This window comes from Oratosquilla oratoria, chromosome 4 (assembly GCF_046742065.1).
Source record: "Oratosquilla oratoria isolate Oo_2021 chromosome 4, ASM4674206v1, whole genome shotgun sequence".
Lineage (NCBI taxonomy): Eukaryota > Metazoa > Arthropoda > Malacostraca > Stomatopoda > Squillidae > Oratosquilla > Oratosquilla oratoria.
The window spans coordinates 69,712,209-69,725,565 of record NC_134780.1 but is presented as its reverse complement, the minus strand read 5'-3'; the positions used below and the strand labels follow the sequence as shown (position 1 = coordinate 69,725,565).

General features: G+C 37.3%; 1 protein-coding gene across 6 annotated transcripts in view; it reads left to right on the top strand.

The window, feature by feature from the left end:
* MESK2 (misexpression suppressor of KSR 2) overlaps positions 1-13,357 on the top strand; it is a 745,500-nt gene that overhangs the window by 714,215 nt on the left and 17,928 nt on the right. The gene's annotated exons all lie outside the window — the stretch shown is intronic.

Here is a 13,357-nt window from a genome sequence, read left to right as displayed (position 1 = left end):
AAATGAATGTGAAATGTGTGTGAAATAAATCGGTAACGTCAGTAAATGAGGTGGAAGAAGTAATCCAGAAAATGTCAATACTTCATTACCAATAATAAATACTGATTATGAGTAATTTCTAATTACTAATAACTACTGATTACTATTATAAACAAAACACAAGAGTTTCCAGGTAGAGACATGATCCCAGTGTCCCAGGAAAATCATGGGGTCTCACTAAATTGTTGTCCTCATGGAAAAGTTGGAAATCCCAAGAAAATCCCGAGACATGTTACATGTATTACCTAGTTGTATTATACGGGAAGAGAGCTATGCTCGTGGTGACCCGTCTTTGAATCTCTCAGTATCAAGTTTTTTCTTAAAATCTTGAATAGTGTTTGCACGCACTATTTCGTCATCTAATTTGTTCCAAGTATCTATCATTATGTGTGGGAAGCTGTTCCTTTTCAGATCTCTTCTGTAACTATCCATTTTTAGTTTCTTTTCATGTCCTCTTGTTTTACCATTATCCCATATTAACAAGTATGTGTGCCAGGATAGTCCTGGGAGTATCAAATACCTTTCCCAGGAATGTATGTCTAAGGGAACGAGATCCTAAGTCCTGAGATCTTGTTTGATGAACCCTAGTCTCAATGTTACATCTTGTTTCTTTGTGCATTCTAATATTTTGTGTTAGTAGCGATTGTTGGCATGAGTTTCAATGACTGGAAACCCACATCCTTATAGTGAACAGCAACAGTCTCTAGACCCTCTCACAGATATCTGAGAAAAAAAAATTGAAGTGTTGTTTGTGTTATATTAGTCTTTTTACTTAATAGTAATACAGTATATGGGTTAACCACTTCCATACGGTGACGTCTACGTAGGCGTCATGAGGAGCAAGTGGGTACGCGATGATGCCGACATCGGCGTCTTGATTATATTTATTGTAGTCGTGCCTACGTAACCTCCATTCTCTCTAAACTGGCTTCATCATATTTTCTATGGTTATCAAAATTCACGGGTGAAAGAGAGCGAACGATTGAGCACTGACTTTATTTTTTATAACGCGATTATTATGACGCAACATCGCACGTCGGGCAGCTAATGCTGCTAGACGTGCGATGTGCCCCGAAGTGAAGAGGTTAAGAGCTATGTTCGTGAGGTCTTGTCTCTGTGCTCCCACAAACCAGATTTGGTTTTATATCCATCTATGCCCTCTAGCTGGACCAATTCTTTATCTGGGTTATTCCTCAATTCACTGCATCTATACAGAAAATTTTATATTTTTATATCCCTGAAACTCCTCTCTTTTTTATGGGGCAGACACATGGAACATAAGAGAGGAAGAGTTTAAATGTGGTTGAGATGAAATGCCTGAGAAGTATGGTAGGGGTTACTAGGTTGGATAGAGTGAGAAATGAAGAGGTGAAGAGTAGAGTGGGGGTGGAAAAGGAGTTGGGAGATAAGGTTGATGAAAGAGTATTTGGATGGTTGAGACACATGGAAAGAATGAGTGAAGAAAGATTAGTAAAAGTGGTGTGGAAGGCAGAGGTAGAAGGAGTGAATGTGAGGGGCAACCAAGGATTAGATGGATGGATGGGGTAAAGGGGGCATTGGAAAAGAGGGAAATGTCTGTTAAGGAAGGAAGGAGAAGACAGAAGATAGGGCTGAGTGGAGAATGGTTGTGTATTTACCTAGTTGTATTTTACGGGATGAGAGCTATGCTCGTAGTGACCCATTTTTGTATCTCTCCGCATCCAGTTTATTCTTAAAATCTTGTACAGGTAAACGTCGACTTACGATGGCCGCGACTTACGATTGTTCGACTTTACGATGACGACGACGACGACGACGATATGATAATTTAACCCCTTCCATACGGTGCCGCACACGTAGGCGTCATGAGGAGCAAGTGGATTCGCGACGCTGCCATATCGGCGTCTTGATTATATTTATTGTAGTCGCCCCTGTGTTTTTACATTCTCTCAAATGTGCCCTGAATCCCATTCTCTGTGGTTTTCAAAATTCGCGGGTGAAAGAGAGAACGATCGATATAAGCGGTGACTATATTTTATGATGCGAGTATTATTACGTCACGTTGTACGGCTGGCATTGGCTGCTGCCCGCGAGATTTAAGTCCGTACTGAAAATACATATTATAGTGTTTGAATATGGTAAAAAGGATAAAAATAATTAAATAAACTACTGTACATGTTTAATAGGCTATATTCAGTATCTCTGGTGGTTAATATACAGGTAGGCTAGGTACAGTGACCACGGAACAGAGTGGGGATCGACTTACGATGAGATCGTCTTACGATGGCTCTATCGAAACCTAATGCCATCGTAAGTCGATGTTTACCTGTATAGTTTTGGCACTCACTGTTTCTCTGTTTAGTTTGTTCCAGACATCAATCACTCTGTGGGAAGCTATTCTTTTTCAGGTCTCTTGTTTCTCTTTCGTCCCATTTTAATAAGTCGTCTCTATCGAGAATTTCCATCTCTTTCATAATTCTGTAAATGGTCAACAAATCTCCTCTTTCTCTTCTCTGTTCCAGTGTTGATAGATGTAATTTCTCCAATCTTTGTTTGTATGTCAGATTTGATAGTGTAGGTGCCATTTTTGTTGCTGCTCTTTGGATTCTTTCTAATTTTCTTATGTTCTTCTTTATTCTAGGTGCCCATAGTGTTGCAGCATATTCTAATTTAGGTCTTATTAGTGTATCCATTATTTTTTTAACCATTTTCTCATCCATGTAGTCGAAGGCCATTTTCATTTATCTTAAGTTAAAAGTTTCTCCAAATAATTTATTGACATGTTTATCAGGTGTCAAGTCACTTGAGATGATCACTCCCAGGTCCATTTCTGAATCGACCTCTTTGACTTCCTTGTTTCCAATTTTATATTGACCCAATATTCTATATTTGCTTTTTCCAAATTCCATTATGCTACATTTCTTAATGTTGAAGTTCATCTCACATCTCTGACTCCATTCCCATATTTTGTCTAGGTCTTCTTGTAGCGATCTGTAGTCTTCTTCTGTTCTTACTCACTTGAGTAATTTGGCATCGTCAGCAAAGAATTTCATGTAACAATTTACTCCCTCATCCATATCATTTATATATATGGCAAACATTAAAGAAGCCAATACAGAGCCTTGCAGGATGCCACTTTTCACATCTTCCCAGTTCGAGTTTTTGTCTCTAAGTACCAATCTCATTTTTCTCCCGATTAAGAAATCCTTCATCCATTCCAGTAGCTTACCATGTATTCCTCCTATTATTTCAATTTTTCTTGTTAATTTTTTATGTGGTACTTTGTCAAATGCCTTCTGCAAGTCCAAGAAGGCACAATCTGCCCAGCCATCTCTTTCTTGTATTATCTCCATTAATCTCGGGTAAAATCAAATTAAGTTTGTGGTACATGATCTTCTACTTCTAAAGCCAAATTGTTTAGGGTTTACTATTTTATTTTCTTCCAAGTGTTTGGTCCATTTGTTTCTGATGACTTTTTAGCATATTTTTGCTACTGTGCTTGTAAGGGATGCTGGTCTGAAGTTTGTATGATCTTTATTTCCTCCTTTATATATTGGTACTATGTTTGCATCTTTCCAGTCTTGTACCTTTCCTTCTTTGAGTGAGAAGTCTATTATCTTGTATAATTTGTGTGTCAGTTCATCCATACACTCTTTCAGTATCCAATTTGCAATTCCATCCGGTCCATGCAATTTCCTGACATCTAGGTTTTTTATTTGGTCTCTTATTTCTTTTTGTATTACCTTTATTTCTTTCATTTTGGGTGATCTTTCTTGTCCATCTTCCCAAAATTGTGAGGTCTCAATTATAAAAACAGACCTGAAATGTCTAATCATAACTTCTGCCATTTCTGTGTCATCTACATATTCTTTATCTCAAGCATTTTTACTATTTCATGTTTATCTTTTAGTTTTTCATTTATATATCTGTAAAAGAGTTTGGGTTGATCCTTACATTTGTCTATAATATCTTTTTCATAATTTCTTTTTTCTTTCCTGCGTATATTCATGTATTCATTCCTAAGTTTTATATATGTTTGCCATTTGGATGTTTTTTTTTTGTTTTTTTTTCTTCTTTCTTTTTTCCATTTTTTCCAGGCTTTGTCTCTTCTGTCTCTAGCCTCACTACACCTTTTGTTATACCAGTACTTTATATAAATCTCTTTTTGTTTCTTTTTTGGTACATATTTGTCAATTCCTTCCTTGTACTTTATTTGGATGTGTTCCATTTGTCTTCCATCTTTGTTTCCTCTTTAGAGAATTTATCCCAGTTTGTGTTTTGGAATTTTTTTCTTAGTTTTATGAAATCCATTTTGTTGTACATTAATCTTCCTTCTCTCTGTTTATCATTCCTATCTACATTGTTCTGTTCTTTTAATTCAAACTCTATTAGTATATGGTCACTCTTTCCAATTGGTGTTTTATACTCCATTTTGTTCTCCATTTTGTTCACAATATCTGGTTCAGAAGCTAATATTAAGTCTAGTTTCGATGGTTCCACATTGTTTCTATATCTAGTATTTTCCTTAACCCATTGTGTTAAGGTGTATTCAATGGTCATATCCAGTAGAATGTTGCTCCAAAGTTCTTCTCCCCCTTTTACTATAATTTCTTCCCAGATTATATCCTTTGCATTAAAATTGCCCATGATTACTATGTTACCACCCTCTTTCAGTAACTTGTTTAGCACATTCATTATGTCTTCCAGTAATTTAGAATGTTCACTATCTGACCAAACCTGTGTTTTTGGTGGTACATACACTGCTACAAATTTTCTGCTTTTCATCTTTTTGTTTACAATTTCGATCATAATTAATTCTACATTTCCTTGGCCTTCATTAATCTTTGTCACATTTAGACCCTTTTTGGTCAATATCATGACACCTCCTCCCTGCTTGCCTGTTCTATTTTTCACCCAGTGGTTGTATAGACCTTGTCCCACTATGCTTGTTCATAGAGGTCCTTTCAGTTTTGTCTCTACAATTCCCATAATGTCAGGTTTTTCTATAGATAGTCCTTTAGTTAATTGATTCCAGAGATTATGACATCTATATTTGTGTATGCCACTTTTAGTTTCATATTTTCTTTTCTGTTTTGGTTTAAGTTTCCATTTTTTTATGTACCATTTTTTCAGTCTCAAGTCCAGCACTCTTCAAAAAAACAGTTTTTTTTTCTGTCTTTTTTCTTTTCTCATTTCTATCATTGGCTTCAATTCTGAGAGCTTTGTCTTTCTCTTTTTCCTCATCACTCATTTCCTTTTTTATCCATATATGTTTGAATTTCTTGCTGTTTGCCAATTCAACCGCTTTCGATAATACCTCTTCGGCTATCATTTGAGTTCTAAGTTTTATTTTCAGAGGTCTATGTTGTTTATCTTTTGAATATTTGCCTATCCTGTGGATTTCGTGGATTTCTTTATCAAAATTTTGCCCTTCATCCTGTATTTCTTTCCAAATTTTCTCAGCTATTTCCCTCTCCTCTTTTCTCTCTGGTATCTATACATATCATGTTTTTCTTGAATACCATGGACCACAATGCACTTACCTTTGTCAACTGTGTCACCCAATTTTCCATTTCTTTAATTACTTTCATAACTGTTTCTTTTGTATTTTCCTCCATCTGCTTTTGTACTATTTCTCTAACAGATATTTTTTTATTTTCCTGTTCTTGTTTACATTGATTTTTTATTTCAATGAGGTCTGTTTCTTTGATTGACGCTTCCACCTTTCTGGTCACTACTTGTAATTGCTCTTTAACCTCCTTTTTCAGTTCTTCATTTGTATTTTTGTCCTCATTCTTCATTCTTTCATTTTCTCTTTTGAGGATTTCAATTTCGCTCTTTAGATCACTTAATTCTTTTTTGCTCATTACTCTTACGCAAAGTAATCAATTCCCTAAGCACAGCTTGGTAATCCAGTTCTAAATCTATGATTTCTTCCATTAAGTCATTTACTTTGGGATTTCTTAATGCATTACTATATCTAATTTCTCTATATCTAAGCTTTTACCTCTTTCACCTGGGTTTCTTTGAAACCCTGAAAAACTTATTTTCCTACCTTTGGTTTTTCCTTGGAGTATCTATCAAACAAGTTCTTTTGGGGATGACACCTCTTGGACTTTCCACTATGCTTATATCTTTTTCTTTCTCCATTTTGCCAAAACTATACTTATTTCAAGAACTGGATTTCTTTTACCGGTCACCCGAGAAGCACAGCTTGCCCATCCCGTACAATAACAACTAGTTTCCTTCTTGTTCGACAACAAAACCGCTAGATATGCACTCAGTCACTGCACTGTGTGTGTATGGATGATGCTGTGATGTATGGAAGGAAGTGGTGGGGGATGGGGGGATGAGGGAGTATGTGTGAATGATATTTTGATACACCCTGAAGGGATTTCTCCCCATCTCATTTTCTTCTTGAGGGGACAGAGAAGGGGGAGTCACCAATTAAATGTGTCATACTATATTGCTTCTGATCCAGGGCAGTGGGCTAGATGCAGGGATGACCCATCACCCAGGAGGAGCCAAGATAAGAGGAAGGGAGGGTGGTGAATGGGAGTGGAGTATGTGGGGATGGAATGGGTGGGAGTGGATTTTATGCCCTTGACTTTGGTTACCTTCCTTGTAAAGGAAAAAAAAGCTGTTGGTATATGTATGTATGTAGGTTCTTTTCATGGTTTTATGGTGTTCTTCCATCCCATACTAAGAAACTGCCAATTTTGTCCTCTCCTTTCATAGTTCTCAAGAGAGCAATCATCTCAACTCTTTTCCTTTCTTCCTCTTAGTGAACAGGTCCAGCTTTTCTGGTGTTTCATCATATGATCTATTAGCTAGGCTGAGGACTATTTTAGTTGCTGAAGGACCAATGATGGGTACTTCAATGTGGTGGCCCTGGAAGATGGAAAGCAAAACTGCCCATTTTCAAAACCCATCAGCCCCTCACCTTCATCAGGAGATGTAGCCTTGAGGGGCTGCACTCAGGTTCCAGACTGAGCCCAAGATCTCTCTTAGACAACTTCAGCTGTATTTCTTAGATTTTTTCACATATGGAGAGCTGAAATTTGGTGACTGCTTTCCTATCCCTACAACTTTCAGCCAGTGAAATAGAAACAGTCCCACACTAATACAACACAGACAACAATCCAAATTTTCTTCCCGGAGAGATGTGTTGGAGGTTCTGAGAAATACTGCCTGCCACAGTGGGGCTGCAGATTTTCTACTTAGTGAAACTCAATAGCAATGATTGATTAGTTATTATCTAACTATATACCAATGATTTCTTCCCCCTTATAAGGGAGATAGCCAGTCAAGGCATGCACCCACTCTCACCCATTCATATTTGGACGAAGAAATGATTAAAAAAATATTGGTCACACTGATAAGGGCCTAGGCGACATTGTGGTCACCCAGTATAAAAAAAAATAGAAAGAAAATAGAAAGAATCCAGAAAGCAGCAACAAAAATGGCACCTGTACTCGCAAACTTGTCATATGAGGAGAGATTGGCTAAACTAGATTTACTGACTGGAGCAAAGAAGAGAGAGAGGTGACTTGTTAAACTGGGACAGGAGAAGCACAAGAGGACATGGAAAGAAAATAAAAAGACATAGCTACAGAAGAGATCTGAAGAAAAACAGTTTTCCACATAGAGTGGTAGACACTTGGAACAAACTGGACAAGTAAATAGTGTGCGCAAAAACCATTCATGAGTTTAAAAGGAAACTAGACACTGCGAGATACAAAGGCTGGACACCACGAGTGTAGCTCCCCTTCCCACAAAATACAACTAGGTAAATTCCACTTCCATCCACCACCCTTTGATTAGTTACTGATATTTATATTTTCCTGGTTTTTGTGTTGTTTAATTGTATTAACCTAATTGTAGTATAAAAGAAAGTAACAACACTTGTGTATGTGTGTATTTACCTGGTTGTATTTTACCTAGTTGTATTTTTATGGGAAGAGGGCTATGTTTGTAGTGACCTGCTTTTGTATCTTTCAACATCCAGTTTGATCTTTAATTCTTGTATAGGTTTTGCATTCACTGTTTCCTCATTCAATTTGTTCCACATATCTACCACTCTGTGTGGGAAGCTATTCTTTTTCAGATCTCTTCTGTAACTATTCTTTAAAAAAAAAAAAAAAAAAATTATGTCCTCTTGTTTTTCTTTTATCCCACTTCAATAAATCATCTCTATCAAGGACTTCCATCCCTTTCATAATTCTGTAGATGGATAGTAGATCTCTCTCTCTTCTTTGTTCCGGCGTTGGTAGTTCCAGTTTGTCCAATCTTTGTTCATATGTCAATTTGGAGAGTGTTGGTGCCATCTTTGTTGTTACTCCTTCAATTCTTTCTGATTTCTTTATGTTCTTTTTAGTACTGAGTGCCCATAGTGTTGCATCATACTCCAGTCTTGGTCTTATCAATGTAACTAATATTTTCTTTACCATTTCTTCATCCAGGTAGTCAAAGGCCACTTTCATTGATCTTAGTAAATTGAAAGTTTATCCAACTATTTTGTTGATATGTTTGTCTGGTGCCATGTCATTGCTGATAGTTACTCCTAGGACCCATTTTGAGTTGAATTCTTTTACTTCCCTTGTACCAATTTTATATTGACCCGATATTCTATTTTTACATTTTCCAAATTCCATTATACTACATTTCTTGATGTTGAAATTCACTTCACATTTTGACTCCATTCCCAGACTTTATCCAGGTCTTTTTGTAGTGATTTACAATCTTCCTATATATTTACTCTCTTTAGTAGTTTCGCATCATCTGCAAAGAAGCTCATGTAACATTCCACACCTTCATCCATGTCATTTATTCATCCATGTCATCCATGTGTGTATTTACCTAGTTGTATTTTGCGGGAGGAGAGCTATGCCTGTAGTGACCTGCTGTTTTATCTTTCCACATCCAGTTTTTCTTTAAAGTCATGTATAGTTTTAGCACTCACCGTTTCCTCTTTCAGTTTGTGTGTGAAGAGCTATGCTCGTAGTGACCTGCAGTTGTATCTTTCTGCATCCAGTTCTTTCTTAAAATCATGTATAGTTTTAGCACTCACTGTTTTTTCTTTCAATTTATTCCATGTATCTATTACTCTGTGTGGAAAGCTGTTCTTTTTCAAATCTCTTCTGTAACTGTCCTTCTTAAGGTTCTTCTCATGTCCTCTTGTGCTTCTTCTGTCCCATTTAAGTAGATCATCCCTATCAAGGATTTCCATCCCTTTCATAATTCTGTAGGTGGTTATCAAATTGCCTCTTTCTCCTCTTTGCTCAGAGTTAGTAAGTTTAGTTTGTCCAATCTTTGTTCATAAGTCAACTTGCTAAGTGTTGGTGCCATCTTTGTCAATGTTCTTTGAATTCTTTCTTGTTTCTTTGTTTTTTATTGTAGTGGGTGTCCATAGTGACACTGCATATTCTAGTTTTGGTCTTATCAGTGTATTTACGATTTTCTTCACCATTTCCTCGTCCATGTAGTCAAAGGCCACTTTCATTGATCTTGTTCAATAGTAGGTTTATCCAACTATTTTGTTTACATGTTTGTCTGGTGACATGTCATTTGAGATAATTACTCCTAGGTCAATTTCTGAGTTTACTTTTGTAACTTCCTTTGCTCCAATTTTGTATTGACCGGATCTTCTATTTTTACTTTTTCCAAATTCCATTATACTACATTTCTTAATGTTGAAATTCACTTCATTCTTTTTACTCCATTTCCAGACTTTGTCCAGGTCTTCTTGAAAAGATTTCCAATCTTCTTCTTTACTTACTCTCTTCAATAGCTTCACATCATCTGCAAAGAAGTTTATATAATGTTCGATTCCTTCATTCATGTCATTTATATAAACAGGAAACATTATTGGAGCCAACACAGAGCCTTGGGGGACTCCACTTATCATGTTTATCCAATTTGAGTTCTTTTCTCTAAGTACCACTCTAATTTTTCTTCAGTTCAAGAAGTCTTTCATCCATTCCAATAATTTTCCCTGTATTCCACGTATTGTTTAAAATTTTCTTAGCTTTTTATGTGGTACTTTGTCAAAAGCCTTTTGTAAGTCCAGGAAGCCACAGTCTGCCCAGCCATCTCTTTCTTGTATTATATCTACCAATCTTGAGTAAAAGCATATTAAGTTTGCAGTACATGATCTTCCACTTCTAAATCCAAATTGGTTGGGTTTTAGTATTTTGTTCTCTTCCAAGTGTTTAGCCCATATATTTTTTATAACTCTTTCGCATATTTTTGCAATTGTGCTTGTAAGGGATACTGGTCATTGGATTTTCTTTATCTCCTCCCTTATATATTGGTACAATATTTGCATTTTTCCAGTCTCGTGGCACTTTTCCTTCTCTGAGTGAGAAGTCAATTATCTTGTGTATTTTATCTGTGACTTCATCTATGCATTCTATTAATATCCAGTTCACTATTCTGTCTGGCCCATGTGACTTTCTGACATTGAGTTTCTATATTTGGTCCCTTATTTCTTTCTGTGTCACCGTTATTTCCTTCATTTTGGGGGATCTTTCTTGGTGACCATCATCCCACATTTGTGAGCTTTCAACTGTGACTTCATCTATGCATTCTTTTAATATCTAGTTCACTATTCAGTCTGGCCCATGTGACTTTCTGACATCAAGTTTCTTTATTTGGTCCCTTATTTCTTTCTTTGTCACTGTTATTTCTTTCATTTTGGGGGATCCTTCTTGGTGACCATCATCCCACATGTGTGAGCTTTTAACTGTAAATACAGACTTAAAGTGTCTGGTCATTACTTCAGCCATTTCTACATCTTCTGTGTATTCTTTATTTCCTTCACGCTGTTTCACTATTTCATGTCTGGCAGCTAATGCTGCCCACGAGATTTTGGCCCGGAGTGAAGGGGTTAACAACCACAATGCACTTTAATTCTAAGCCATCAACATTGGGAGACCCAATGGAGGCCACAACCAGAAATTGAAATGTGGTACTGTCGAGGACTCGGCAGTACCACATTTCAATTTCTGGTTGTGGCCTCCATTGGGTCTCCTGATGTTGATGGCTTAGAATTAAAGTGCATTTTGGTTGTTAAAATGTATATATATATATACAGCCATTCCTCGTTTAACAACGGAGTATCGTTCAGAAGACCCCGTCGTTAAGCGATTTCGTCGCTAAACGAGGACCATTGAGAGACATACATGTATGAGCATATAAACAAAGATTCGGAAGTAGGCAAAGTGACAAAGTGCTACATGCTAGGTTATTTTATTCAGGGAATGTATATTAATACATTTTGTATGTTTGTTTACTTACTGTCCATCTTACTGTGATTGTAGGTGCAGGGATACTCGAGGGGACCACATCAATTATTTATTAGGTTTAACGTCTAATATACATGGGCACGTCATGTGCCTACAAGTGCAATGAAAGAACTAACTGGGCGTCGCTTCTATGCAGTAAGATTATACAGCTAAGGCCGCTTTCACACGAGCGTTTCCGTACGCGCGTTCGGGTGCGCCGCGTTTTAACTTTCAATGGAGTTCAATGGGACCTTTCACACGACGCGGTTTGCGGACGTGCAACGCAGCGCAAACGCAGTGTCAGCAAGAACACATCCATTTTTCCCTACGCACTTGTCCTTGCTGGATACTAGTGGCAATGAGAGCTTTCACCCGAACGTTCTAGAACGCGCGCACGCAGGTCCCGCTGCCATATCAGTCATCGCTTCCAGCTGGGTGATGTAAGTTACACATCCCGTTCTGGTGTGTAGTTCATTCGAGTATGATATAACAGTCATGATTTATAGGAAATATGCATAGATATTTGAGCACAGTTGATATACATGCATGCATACATCACGTAGCCTACTAATATTAATTAATAAAGAACATTTTCAGACGAGTAGCAGGATGGCATACCACAACACTGAGGAGTTGATTTCCGAAGTAGAAAAGAGGCCTGCACTATGGGATCCTTCGAAAGAAGGTTCGGGCGGGAGCGCTCACCGCAGGCCAGCGGCAGGGACCTGCTGGTCAGTGAAACGCGAACGCGTGTACAAATAGCTGATGCGTTTCTGTGCGTCCGTTCGACGCGTGCACAGAAACGCTCGTGTGAAAGTGGCCTAAGCATACGAAGCGACGTTGCCGCTACCTAATTAGGTACATTGTGCGTGTGCGGTGCGCTATGCGCTCGCTACGCGTCCGAGTCACTTTAGCAACGCTGTGTCCAGAGGTGCGGGCAGCACTGGGTTGCTATGGCAACGTCTGGCCGTGTAGAGGTGCACTCACGCTAAGTGTGCTGTGAGCATGCACGTGTACTGTGCATGCATGCTTACTGCTCCTGACGTTCGCACGGCGGTGAAATACCACACACTGTATCACTCTGCACATTACACTGCCACTGGCTATGCGACATAGCCATATTATTATACCACACACACGTCATTGGGCTGCATGCATCGTACATACGTATGCATGCATGCTACGCCTAACACTCGTGCGGGGGTAAGCTACCACACACTGTATATCTAAGTCGATGGCTTTCCTCTGCTTCTTAGGACCGGATCCAGAAGGAGAATTTGTATTCTTTCGTTTTCCAGTCATCATGAAGGGATAAAGTTGTATACTGTTAACTAGAAATCACTAAAAAAAAATAGGAGCAAATTTAAGTATAGATACTTGGAACAAACTGGATAATGAAGTAGTATGCGCAAAAACCATTCATGAGTTTAAAAGCAAACTAGACACTGCGAGATACAAAGGCGGGACACCACGAGCATAGCTCCCCTTCCCGCAAAATACAACTAGGTAAATACACGCTAGCAGCATGTAACGGTTACAACTGACGAGTAGCGATCGCATGTGTTTCGGTAGGCGCGAAGATTCGAATGCAGTAAAAGATTTCTTTTTCTTTTTCTTAAGAAGCCGTCGTAACTCCGAGTCGTCGCTAAACGAGATCATTGTTAAGCGAGGACTGGCTGTATATATATATATATATATATATATATATATATATATATATATATATATATGTATACAGATATATGTATATATGTATACAGATATATGTATATATGTATACATATATATGTATATATGAATGCATATATATGTATATATGTATATATGTATACATATGTACGTATATATATATATATATGTATATATATATATGTATATACATATATATATACATATATATACATATATATTTACATATAATATATACATATATATTTACAAATATGTATATATATATATATATATATATATATATGTATATATATATATATATATATATATATATATATAATGTGTGTGTGTGTGTGTATATATATACACATATGTATGTATAT